This window comes from Eulemur rufifrons, chromosome 7, assembly GCF_041146395.1.
Source record: "Eulemur rufifrons isolate Redbay chromosome 7, OSU_ERuf_1, whole genome shotgun sequence".
Classification (NCBI taxonomy): Eukaryota; Metazoa; Chordata; class Mammalia; order Primates; family Lemuridae; genus Eulemur; species Eulemur rufifrons.
The window spans coordinates 120067267-120080684 of record NC_090989.1 but is presented as its reverse complement, the minus strand read 5'-3'; positions in this window follow the sequence as shown (position 1 = coordinate 120080684).

The following is a 13418-nucleotide window of genomic DNA, read 5'->3' as shown; positions in this document are numbered from 1 at the left end:
TCTGGTTTTATTCCATTATGGTCTGAGAAGATACTTGTCATGATTTTGATTCTTTTAAATTTGCTGAGACTTATTTTGTGGCCTAACGTGGTCTATACTGGAGAATATTTGACATGCTGATGAAAAGAATGTGTTTTCTGTAGCTGTTGGATGAAATGTTCTGTAAATGTCTATTAGGTACATTAGCTCTAAAGTGCAGTTTAAATTCAATGTTTTATTGATTTTCTATCTAGATAATTTGTCTAATACTAAGGGTGGAGTGTTGAAGTTCCCAACTATTACTGTAGTAGAATATATCTCTCCCTTTAGATCTAATATTATTTGCTTTATATATCTAGGTACTGTGATGTTGGGTGCACATATAATTATTATATCCTGTTGCTGAATTGATCCCTTTTTCATTATATAATGATCATTTGCTCTTCTCACTTTTGGTTTCCATTTGCATGGAATGTCTTTTTCCATCCCTCCACTTTCAGTCTATATGTATCTTTACAAGTGAAGTAAGTTTCTTGTAGGTAGCATATAGTTGGGTCACTTTTTTTATCCATTCATCCAGTCCGTATCTTTCAAGTGGCAAATTTAATCTGTTTACATTCAAGGTTATTATTGATAGGTCAGGACTTGTCATTTTTTTTTCATTGTTTTCTGGGGTTTTGTTTATGTCCCTTGTTCCTTTTTTCTTGTCTTATTATTTGTCATTGCAGTTTAGTGGTCTTCTGTAGTGATAAAGTTTGATTCTTTTCTCATTGTCATTTGTGTATCTGCTCTACCCATAAGGGTTGTTTTTTTTTTTTTCCTTTTGCATGTTTTCATGATAGTGATTATCATCCTTTTGCTTCCAGATATAAGACTCCCTTGTGTATTTCTTGTAAGGCCAGTCTAGTGGTGATGAATTCCTTCAATTTTTGCTTGTCTAGGAAAGACTTTATTTCTCTCTCATTTTGAATGATAGTTTTGCTGGGGTATAATACTCTTAGCAGGCAACATTTTAACTGTCAGTGCTTTGAATATATCATTCCAATCTCTCCTGGCCTATAAGGTTACTGCAGAGAAAAATGTTATTACTCTAATGTGACTTGACACTTTTCTCCTGCTGTTTTTAGAATTCTCTGTCTTCACCTTTTGACAATTTGACTATACTGTTCATGGGGGAGGGGGATCTTTTTGGGCAGAATCTATTTGGAGATTTTTACACTTTCTTGATCTGGATGCCCACATCTATCCCCAGATTTCAGAAGTTTTCAGCTAATGGCCGGGCGCGGTGGCTCACGCCTGTAATCCTAGCACTCTGGGAGGCCGAGGCGGGTGGATCGCTCGAGGTCAGGAGTTCGAGACCAGCCTGAGCAAGAGCGAGACCCCGTCTCTACTAAAAAAAAAAATAGAAAGACATTATATGGACAACTAAAAATCTATATAGAAAAAATTAGCCGGGCATAGTGGCGCATGCCTGTAGTCCCAGCTACTTGGGAGGCTGAGGCAGTAGGATCGCTTAAGCCGAGGAGTCTGAGGTTGCTGTGAGCTAAGCTGACGCCACGGCACTCACTCTAGCCTGGGCAACAAAGTGAGACTCTGTCTCAACAAAAAAAAAAAAAAAAAAAAAGAAGTTTTCAGCTATTATTTCATTAAGTAGGTTTTCTGTGCCTTTTTCCTTCTCCTTCTGGACCTCCCATAACATGAGCATTTGTTTGCTTAAAGTGCCCCATAAGTCTTATAGGCATTCTTCAGTCTTTTTCATTCTCATTTTCTTTTTTTTTTTTTCTTCTCTGTCTGGTAATGTCAAACAACCTTTTTTCAAGTTTAGAGATTCTTTCTTCTGCTTGATCAAGTTTGCTGTTGAAACTCTCTATTGTATTTTTTCATTTAATTCATTGAATTCTTCAGCTGCAGAATTTCTGTTTCATTCTTTTTATAATTTCAATCTCTTTGTTGAATTTCTCATTCACATCATGAATTGTTTTCTGATTTTGTTGAATTATCTATCTATATTTTCTTGTATCTCATTAAGTTTTCTTAAGATCATTATTTTGATTTCCTTTTCAGCAGTCTCTCTTACTAAAGAGTTATTATGTTCCATTAGTGGTGTCATATTTCCTTGCTTCTTCATGTTTCTTGTGTCCCTATGTTGATGTCCATGCATCTGGTGGAACAATTGCCTCTTCCAAACTTTCTAGAGTAGCTTTCATAGAGAATGACTTTCATCTGTAGTTGGGAAGGGTGTGGTGACTGTTCCTGGTTAGATGCAGTGGTATAGTCTCTGTGCAGCTTCTTCAGCTTTGTTTAACATCAATAATATCTGTGTGCACCTCACTGGCCTAGGCTGTCTAAGTCTGTAGCTGTGGCAGTCATGATGTAGGTTGTTAATGTCCTCAGTGTCAAGGGCTTTTGGGGTCCTCCTATTCTCATTTTCCCCACAATGGGGAGATTTAGTAAAGGAGATCCCTCTTGGTGTCAGGTCTGACATGGCCTAAAAGCAGCTGCAGCTGTACTGGGTTCCAAGTGCAAGTGCTCAGAACAGTCGTGGCACCAGGGTCTTAGGCTCAGGTTCTCATGAAACTATTGTGGCACCTGGGGCTTAAGGTACATGTTTTCTCTCTGTGGCAGGTTTGGATGAGGGTTGTCCACAGAGCCAGGATCTGTGCCTCTGAGGTATCCTCTGGAAGCTTGGGCCCAGGGACCCTGGTTGTAACTGTGATTCTACACCTGGAGGTCAAGGCATAACACTGGACTGACTCCAGGGAAGAAGGGGTCCTCTGGAGGTTTGGGCTCAGGGATGAGCTGCAATTTGAGAACCTGAACCAATACAGTTCAGTGGCAACTTGGGTCCCAGAGGATGAGGCACTATGTGGTAGCGACTCTAGACCCTGAAATGGTGGGGCTTGGCAGCATCCAAGACTCTGTGAAGCCAAGTGTAGTGGTAGCAAATACCCCAAAGTAATGGAGCACAGCTGTTGTTTGGGCCCATGGGGGGATAGGGAACAACATAGTGATGACTCCATTCCCCAGGGAGAAGGGTGTCTCAGCAGCTCAGACTCTAGGAGGCTAGTCCAGCTCTAGTGAAACAGGGTACTAGAATTGTTTGGCCTGTAGGACAGAGTGTCTAAGCTCAGCCACTGCTCTGTTTACTTTGGATACAGAGTACTACATTAGCTCAGCCCAGGGATGTGCAATTGCTCAGCTCTGCAAGAGTACCAGGTCCCTAGGGGGCAATGTGCTGCTTAAGCTCAGGCATGGGGGGCATTACTGTTCCAGGTGGTCCAGGCACCATTCTCCTAGGATGCAGGGCACTGCTTCAGCTTAGATACTGGGGTGCCTGCTCTAGGCAACCAAGGCACTATTTCCTGGGATGCAGGGTGCTGCTTCAACTCAGGCACTAGGAGGCATGACTGCTTTGAACAGCTAAGGTACTGATTTCCTGGGAGGCAGGGTACCACTTCAGCTCTAGCCAAGGGGCCAAGAGGAGGGGTAGGTGGAGTGGCTCCACCTCCACTTAGTTCTATGGGAAAGGGTATATGTAAGAGCTGCTCACAGCTTGGCTTGGAGATGTCAGGCCACCAAGCTGGGTGGCATGTTGGCAGCTTAGCCTCAAGGATGAAGGGGATCCATGGCTACTCACCCCCAGAGCAGATATGCTCCAGTTTTACTTCCAATCCCAAGATGGGGTAACACTGGAGCTATGTGGGCCATAGTGGGTGGGGTATAGTGTCGGCTCCTTCTCTGGGGACAGTACAACTATATAGACTCCAGGCAGCTCCCTCGCCTAGGCTTAGTTCCAGTAAGGACTACAGGGGACCCCACTGGTGAGGTCTGTAGGTGTCCAAGGAACTGATGGGGATTTGTGGGATCCTCTTGTTTACCTCCTCACCATACGGAGAAGTTCCCCTGGTTCCCAGCTGATCCTGATTAGGGATTGGGGTGGCAGAGGCCTGGATTTTCCTTCCATTCTCCATGTGGCCATCATAAGTTTCTGTGCTCACCAGGGTTTCTTTTACTCCTATGAGCACTCTGGTTCTCTTCCTCAGTTATTTTCATTAAGATGTAGTTCTGTATTTATTGTTCTAATATCTTTGTCAGGGGAACAAGCATTAGGGGCTTCCAGCCAGCCAACTTGCTCAAACAAAGATTTTTATTACATTTCTGAGACGGATACCTGCCAAATCATAGAGAGCCATGTGGGGAAGCACCAACTACAGGAGCAGAAAGGAGCCTCATTTTTATACCATATTTTTACTGTACCTTTTCTATATTTAGATATGTTTAGATATACAAATACTTACCTTTGTGCCTACAGTATTCAGTACAGTGGCACACTGTATAGGTTTGTAGCCTAAAAGCAATAGGCTATACCACATAGCTTAGGCATGTAGTAGGCTATGCTGTCTAGGTGTGTGTAAGTACTCTATGGTATTTGCATATCAGAGAAATCACCTAACAACACATTTCTTAGAAGGTATCCCGTGATTAAGTGATACATGACTGTATAAATATACTTCACATTCACCTTAATATTTTGATAATTACATTTTAGTCATTGGTTTCCTTTGTGGTCCTGTGTATTTTATGAAATAGATTTGAAAACATTAATCTAAGAAAAGATCCATAGGCTTCATCAGACTTCCAAAGAGGTCTATGGGGGAAGGTTAAAAACCCTTTCATTAGGCAGTTGCAGACTCGTTGGAGGTGGAGGTAGGGTGCAGCATCCCATCAACCCCAATCCTAAAATGTTGTGAAAAAGGTTTTGGTAAAAAAATTGGGGGAAAGAGTGAAAATATAACCTTGGGGTATGCCTAGGGACCATGCAATTCACTGGGTTATAAAACAAGTTAAATTCCAGCTGAAAGACATGGGCTTGAGGATTTTCTTTGTACAAAGCCCAGCTATAAAAGAAGGGATCTAGTTTGTCAAAGGGTGATTGAGGAGGAATAATTCTGGAAGGTGAACCTGGATCCAGTGTTCAGTCTCCTACCCCCCAAAATACAACCCAAATCTGTAAATATACAGTAGTCCCACATCTTCTCCAAATAACTGATGCTAATTCAGTTGGGTATGTGTCCTTTCACCCACAGAAGAAACCCAGAAATAAAAATAATAGAAATGTTTTTAATCAACTTTTACTTAACTAAATTATTAATGTAACTAATAATCTCCATTCCTTCTATAAAACCTACCAATTTGTCCTAAGGCATGCTGACCACTTGCAGCCAGTGGTCTTCTCTCTAATACATTCACATTTTCCCAAAACTCGATAATAAGAAAACAAACAACTCAATTAAAAATGGCCAAAAACTACTCCAATATTAAGGCCTACTGGATAGCTATCCCTCTGACAATACCACACAGTATTCAAGACAGTGTGGTACTACTCAGGAGGTTGAGAGGGGAGGATCCCTTGAGCTCAGTGTTCAAATCCAGCCTGGGCAACATTTTTTTTTTTTAAAGACCCTGTCTTTCAAAAAAAGAAAAAGACAGTGTTGTATGGGCAGCGGGATAGCCAATAGATCAACAAAACAGAATAGAGAACCCAGAACTAGAACCACACAAATGTGCCCAACTGATTTTTTTAAAAAAATAGACTTTATTTTTTGTAAGAGTTTTTGATTTACAGAAAAATGAAGCATATAGTACAGAGAGTTCTCATATACCCTCTAACCAGTTTCCCTTATTAACATCTTACATTCGTATATTTGTTACAATTTAGAAACCAATTAGAACATTATGATTAACTAATGACCATAGTGTAATCAGATTTCCTTAGTTTTTAATTGTCCTGTCTCCTTAACCTCATTTTGGCTGTGAGAGTTCTTAGGTTTTCCTTGTTTTCCGTGACCTTGACAGCTTTGAAGAATACTGGTCGTATATTTCATAGGATGCCCCAGTATGGGAATTTGGTGTTTTTCTAATGATAAAACTGGAGTGATGGGTTATTGGGAGGAAGATCACAGAAGTAAAGTGTCATTTTCATTGCATGATATCAAGAGTACATACTACTAATGTGCTTTATAACTTTCAATGTTGACTTTGATCACCTGGCAAAGATAGTGTTCATAAGGTTTCTCTACTGTAAAGTTACTTTTCCATCCTTTCCAGACTATTCTCTGTGGAAATAAGTCACTATGGGCAGTCCATACCTAAAGAGTGGGGGATTATGTTCCCCTCCTTGAGGGAGGGGTATCTGCATAGATTATTTGGAATTCTTCTGCGTGGGAGATTTGTCTATTCTCCCCAGTGTATTTATTATTCAATCTTTTTATCTCAGTATGAACTCATGGGTATTTATTTTATACTTTGGGCTATAATCCAATACTACTTTATTTTGTTGTTCAAATTATTCCAACTTTGGCCATCAGAAGTTCTTTTGGCTCCTGTGCTCCCTTGACATACCCCCATCATTGTGGATTTTGTTGTTGTTGTTGTTATCACTTCCTTACTTTCTGATACTACAAGACGCTCCAGGATCAACTTGTATATTTTCTGCCTCAGTCCAAGCATCAGCCATTTCTCCAAGGAGCCCCAGTTCTTTTTATTGGAGAATGGTGGTAGAAACCGTGACCTGGGCACGATCTGCTCATTGCTCCTGGGATGCCCAAATGATTTTTGGCAAACATTCAAAAGCTGGTCAGTGGGGGAAGGACAATCATTTCAACAAACAGAAATTGGATATCTACAGACAAAGAAATGGACCGTGACCTAAAACTCATATCTTATGCAAAAACTAACCAAAATGAATAATAGATGTAATATAAAATGTAAAACCATAAAAATTTTAGAAAAAAAATAGTAGAAAGCCTTTGGGATCTAGGACTGGACAAATAGTTCTTAGACTTAACACCAAAATCATGATTATAAAAGGAAAAATTAATAAATTGGAACTTGTCAAAATTAGAAACTTTTGCTCTGTGATAAAACTATCATTAGAATAAAAAGACAATTTACTGTAAACTGGTAGAAAATATTGGCAAGCCACATATCCCACAAAATACTGGTATGTAGACTATATAAAGAACTTCCAAATTCAATAGTGAAAAAATAAACAATCGAATGGGAAAATGAATAAAGGCATGAACAGGCATTTCACTGAAAAGGATATACAGATGGTAAATAAGCACATGAAAAGATGTTCAACTTCATTAGCCATTAGGGAAATGCAAATTTAAACCACAATGAGATAGCACTACACAGAGAATGAAAACTCATGTTCAACACAAAAACCTGTACATGAATGTTCCTGGCAGATTTTTCACAATAGCCTCAACAGGAAACAACCCAGATGTCCTTCAACAGGTGAATAGTCAAATCGACTGTTGTACATCCATACTATGAAATACTACTCAGAAATAAAAAGGAACAATTGATACACACAAGAACTTTGACGAATCTCCAGAGAATTATGCAGAGATAAGTGATTTCTAGGAACTGGGGGTGGGGTGGGTGTAGAGGGATTGACTACAAAGGAATTTGAAGGGTGATAGAAATATTCTATATCTTGATCATGGTAGTGGTCATTACATGACTTCAAGCCTTTGTCAAAACTCACAGGAGTATACATTCAAAGGAGAGATTTTATTGGATGTAACTTGTAATTCAATTTTTAAAAACATGAAAAATAATGGAAGCTTTTTAAACCAACGTCTACTTAGCTCAATTACTAAGTTAGCCAACATTCTCCATTCCTTCTGTAAAACATACCAACTGGTGCTCAGAACATTTACAGCTGACTATATACAGCTAGTAGATTCCTCTCTAATATACTGGCATTATCTGCTGCCATCAGTTGAGCAGGACACATACCAAGAATCAGTTGTGTATATTCTCAAACCTGCAGATGTTAGTCATATTCGTTACTATAATTACTTAATTTAATTAAATATGACATAAGCCCATGAAATATGAATGTGGAAAGGAAAAGTTATTGTTTCTATGAAAATTGGAATAAATTTTCAATAGAAACAATTTTAATAAAATTGGAATAAAGACTTGCTAATGGTAACTTGCTAAAAAAATTCTTAAACTAAAAGTGGATGAGACAGCTATGAAAATTTGCAAGGAAATGTAAAAATCTAAAATCAATTTACACATACATTGCTTTGCAGTGGCTTAAAGTTTTGCTCCATTTTAACATAATACAAACTGGAAATTGTACAGGATACACACCATGAGAGTGGTTTATGCAATGCAGTCTTGGAACTCTGATTAACCAATTCATACTTAAAGAAAGGTATGGCAAATGAATGCATACTTATATGTTCTAAACTAAATATTTATATGCTCTAAACATTTAACTTGAAATTTTAAACTATGTCTGAAGTATTATTTATGATTACCTACTTTCACTTAATTTTTCTGTAAACCAAACACATGGAGGGTCCGAATAAGAATGAAGAAGTGATTCAAACCCAAGACTGAACATTTTTTGTGTTAAGTTCAAGGATAAGTTCTTTTTTAATCGTCTTGGAAATTTAGGTGTATTTTGTTTGACAGATGAGATATTTGAAATGTTGAATTTCGACTTGCGACTTTAATTTGAAATGTTTAAAAGAACTTCATTGATGGTAGATTGAAGATTTAAATTTGAGATGTGTAAAAGGTGAATTGATTATGTTTGTAAATTGTGTTTGAATTTTTCAGAGAATCTGAGGTATTAAATCTACAACTTTTAAGGTATTAGGTTTGTAAATAGAGTTCAAGTGCTGAGGAATATTGGTTTATTAGATTTGTAAGCTTGCTCATTGAGTGCTTGAAGTGCTTTAGAGAATCAGATACACTGCATTTATAATTGTGGTTTCAAATATCTAAGAATTGCATCAAGTTAATAAATAAATGGTTAGGGAATTTAATCTATCGTATTTATAAGGTAATTTTAGTTTATAACAGAATACTATATTTACAAACAAAATTACAAGATTTAAAGTTAAGTTTAAAAGCCCAGTAAAAACTAGATTTCAAATGAGATACCTCTCATAAATTTGACATTAATTAAGAAAAAGTGGCTGAGTGCTTGGGGTTTTTTTACTTTCTGTGTATAAAAGCCTGTCTCATACATTAAAAAATTCAAATGATGAAATGATTAAAGGGTCAACTTCTCCCAATCCAGGTTCTCATTAAAAAAAAAAATCTCCTTAACCTTCAAGCAAAGCACTTTAAACATAGAATTACCATATGACCCAGCAATTCCACCAGTAGATATGTACACAAGAGAAATAAAAGCATTATGCACATACAAAGAATTGACCAGAATGTTCACAGTAGCCTTATTTGTAATAGCCAAAAACTGGAAGCAACCTAAATATCCATTAGCAGGTGATGGATAAACAAACTGTAGTAATAGCCATGCAATATAATATTATTTAGCAATAAAAAAATAAACTACTGATACATGGATCAGTACAAATAGACGAACCTTGAAAACATTATGCTACATAGACAACAGAAGCTAGACACAAGAGGCACATACTATATGACTCCACTTAAATGAAATGTCCAGAATATTTATCAATAGAGAAAGTAGATTAGTGGTTGCCTACAGCTGGGAGGGAGGATGAGTGGGAACGAAGAGTAACTTAATGAGTGTGGCGTCTTTTGGGTGTGATGTAAATGTTCTAAAATTGATTTGATTATAGCTACACAACTCTGAATATAGCAAGAACCATCACATTTTACATTGGAAAGAGGTGAATTATATGGTATATGAATTATGCCTCAATAAAGCTGTTACCAAAAAGGAAGGAAGAAAGGAGGGGTGGGAAGGAGGAAGGGAGGGAAAGAGAGAAAGAAGGAGAGAAAATCCATTCCTCCTGCAAGGCAACATTTCTGGGAATCTCTTGCACAAATATCTAATGACTCTATTCTGTTGTGGATGTCCTGCTTCTTCACATTGTGCTCTTCTTAGAATCTTAATGAGGTGCATCTGATTGAACCTAAGTCATGTACTCTCCTCTAGCCACAAAGGAGGGGGGGAAAGTGAGTTTTGACTTACACCTTGGGCATCAGGACTCCAACCAGCAGAGACCCCTCAACTATAGGAAAGCCTTGAGTATACAATATCTTTCCACTTTTTTGTGTCCTCTTCAATTTCTTTCATAAGCGTTTTACAGTTGTCATTGCATAGATCTTTCATTTCTTTAGTTAAACTGATTCCTAGGTATTTTATATTTTGTAGCTATTATAAATGGGGGATTGCTCTCTTGATTTCTTTCTTTCTTTTTTTTTTTTTTTTGAGATAGAGTCTCATTTTGTTGCTGGGCTAGAGTGAATGCTATGGCATCAGCCTAGCTCACAGAAACCTCAAACTCCTGGGTTCAAGCAATCCTCCTGCCTCAGCCTCCCCAGAAGCTGGGACTACAGGCGTGCTCGCCACCACGCCCGGCTAACTTTTTGTTTCTATTTTTAGTTACCCAGCTAATTTTTTCTATTTTTAGTAGAGACAGGGTCTTGCTCTTGCTCAGGCTGGTCTCGAACTCCTGACCTCAAGCAATCCTCCCGCCTCAGCCTCCCAGAGTGCTAGGATTGCAGGAGTGAGCCACCATGACTGGCCATTGATTTTTTTTTCAGATTGTTCACTCTTGGTGTATATATATGCTACTTCTGTATGTTGATTTTATTTTTTTACATATACAGTCATCTTTATTTTTAATTCATGAAAACATTAGTTTAATATAGTAGTTTAGATGGGTTTTGTTAGGCAAATTACAATATTTACGTTAGATGAAATCAAAACCAACACATCTCTCTTTAACACATTGACTGCCACGCTAGAAAAAAAAATTTTTCCCTTGGGGCCACAGTGTTTTATTATGAATATAGAATAAAAACTTTGAAAACAAAATGATCCTTTCTAATTTAATGAAAAATTTGTTATTTTTTATTGTTTTCTGTGTATGAGTTATATGCAACTTGAAAAATAGGTCACACGGCTCCCAAAGTAAAGAGACGTGTGAGTTACATATGCTTCAGGAGGGCCCAGGCTCAAAACTAGTGTGAGTTAAATACAACTCACATGGCAGTTAATGTGTTAATGATATCTAGCTTATGTTTCTGCATATTTTGTACTAGGCATTTAATTACTTGGAAAATAAACTGTACTTGTGAATGGGGAAAAAAAGCTAAGCAATCTTAGCGTCATGACTAGTTTCAACTTCACAGGCACTCTGACCATATTTTCTTAACATAGCTGCCAACATTTAGTCCCTTCTGGAATTGGGCATAAGGCCAAGTGAGTCGTGTGTCAGCTGTCATGGGGTGACATGAAAATTTGAATTTGTAACCAATTCCCATATGAATCCAAAGTCTTTAATATGAGACGAGCAGGCTTTCTCCTTAAAGACCAGTTTTAAAAAAGGTATCAAACTATGCCCCCAATTTTTCCAATCATGGGCCAAAGATTCAAACCCTCCCTGTTCAAAAAAGGAAGTCAGTTTACCAACTCTTTGCTAACTAAAAGATGCAAAATTAAGTATTATTTGCCAATGTCCAATAGTGAAGTGCAGCTCCTCTTCCTTCCCCTAAAAGTTATTTGGAATCATTAATGAATTCAAGGTGCAGAACTGATGATTGCGAGTCACTCTCCAAAAGTTGTATGTTGATTTTATATCCTGCAGCTTTACTGAATTCATTTCCCAGTTGTAATAGTTTTTTGGTGGAGTCTTTAGGTTTTTCTAAGTATAAGATCATCTCATCTGCAAACAAGGCTAATTTGACTTCTTCCTTTCCAGTCTGGATGCCATTCATTTCTTTCTCTTGCCTAATTGCTCTATTCAGGACTTCCGATATTATGTTGAATAAAAGTGGTGAAAGTGGGCACCCTTGTCTTATTCCAGATTGTAGAGGAAAGGCCTTCAATTTTTCCTAGTTCAGTACTATGTTATTAATAGCTGTGAATTTGTCACCTATGACCATCATTATGTTGAGGTGTGTTCCTTCTATACTCAGTTTGATGAGGGGATTCATCATAAGGGATGTTGGGTTTTATCAAGTGCTTTCAGGGGATCTGTTAAAATAATCATACGGTTTTGTCCATTCTGTTAATGTGTTATATTACCTTTATTGATTTTCATATGTTGAACCATCCTTGTAGCCCTGGAATGAATTCTACTTGATCATGGTGAGCGACATTTTTAATAAGACGTAGAATTCAGTTTGCTAGTATTTTGTTGAGAATTTTTGCTTCTATGTTGATCAGGGATATTGGCCTGCAGTTTTCTTTTGTTGTTGTGTCTTGATCTGGTTTTAGTATCAAGGTAATGCTAGTGTTGTAGAATAAGTTTGAAAGTATTGCCTCCTCTTCGATTTTTTTGAAGAGTCAGAATGTAATTGGTATTAATTCTTTAAATGTTTGGTAGGATTCAGCAGGGAATCCATCCAGTCATGGGCTTTTAATTGATGGGAGACTTTGTATTACAGCTTTGATCTCACTATTCATTGTTAGTTTGTTGAAGTTTTCTTTTTCTTCATGGTTCAAGCTTGGTAGGTTGTTGTGTCCCAGAATTTATTCATTTCTTTTAGGTTTTTCAATTTGTTGGTGTATAGTTATTCATAATAATCTCTAATGATTCTTAGTATTTCTGTGGTCTCAGTTGTTATGTCTCCTTCATTTCTGATTTTATTTATTTAGGTCTTCTTTCTTTTATTCTTAGTCTAGCTAAAGGTTTCTTGATTTTGTTTACTTTTCCAACTTTTCATATTGTTGATCTTCTGCATTGTTTTTTTTAGTCTCAATTTCATTTATTTCTTCTCTGATTTTTATTATTTCTTTCCTAATTTTTATTATTTCTTTCTAATTTGGGGTTTGGTTTGTTCTTGATTTTCTAGTTTTTTGAGGTGAATAATGAGGTTGTTTATTTGAAGTTTTCCAACTTTTTTTGATGTAGGCATTTATTGCTATAAACTTCCCTCCTAGTACTGATTTTGTGGTATCCCATAGGTTTTAATATATTATATTTCCATTTTCATTTGTTCAAAGAAATGTTTTAATTTCTATCTTAATTTTTTCATTGACCCCTTGGTAGTTCAGGAACATGTTGTTAATTCTGTGTGTTTGTGTAGTTTCCGAGGTTTCTCTTGCTATTGATTTCTAGTTTTATTCCATTGTGGTCAGAAAAGATACTTGGCATGATTTTTACTTTTTTGGATTTGTTCAGACTTATTTTGTGGCCTAAGAGATGGTCTGTTCTGGAGAATGTGTTCTATGTGCTGATGAAAAAAATATGTATTCTGCAGCAGTTGGGTTCAATGTTCTGTAAATGTCAGTTATGCATATTAGGTCTAGTGTGTAGTTTAACTTTGATGTTTCTTTGTTGATTTTCTGGCTGGGTGATATGTCTATTACTGAGAGTGGGGTGTTAAAGTCCTCTACTATTATGGTATTGCAGTCTATCTCTCCCTTTAGATCTATTATTATTTGCTCTATATACGTCAAGGCTCTG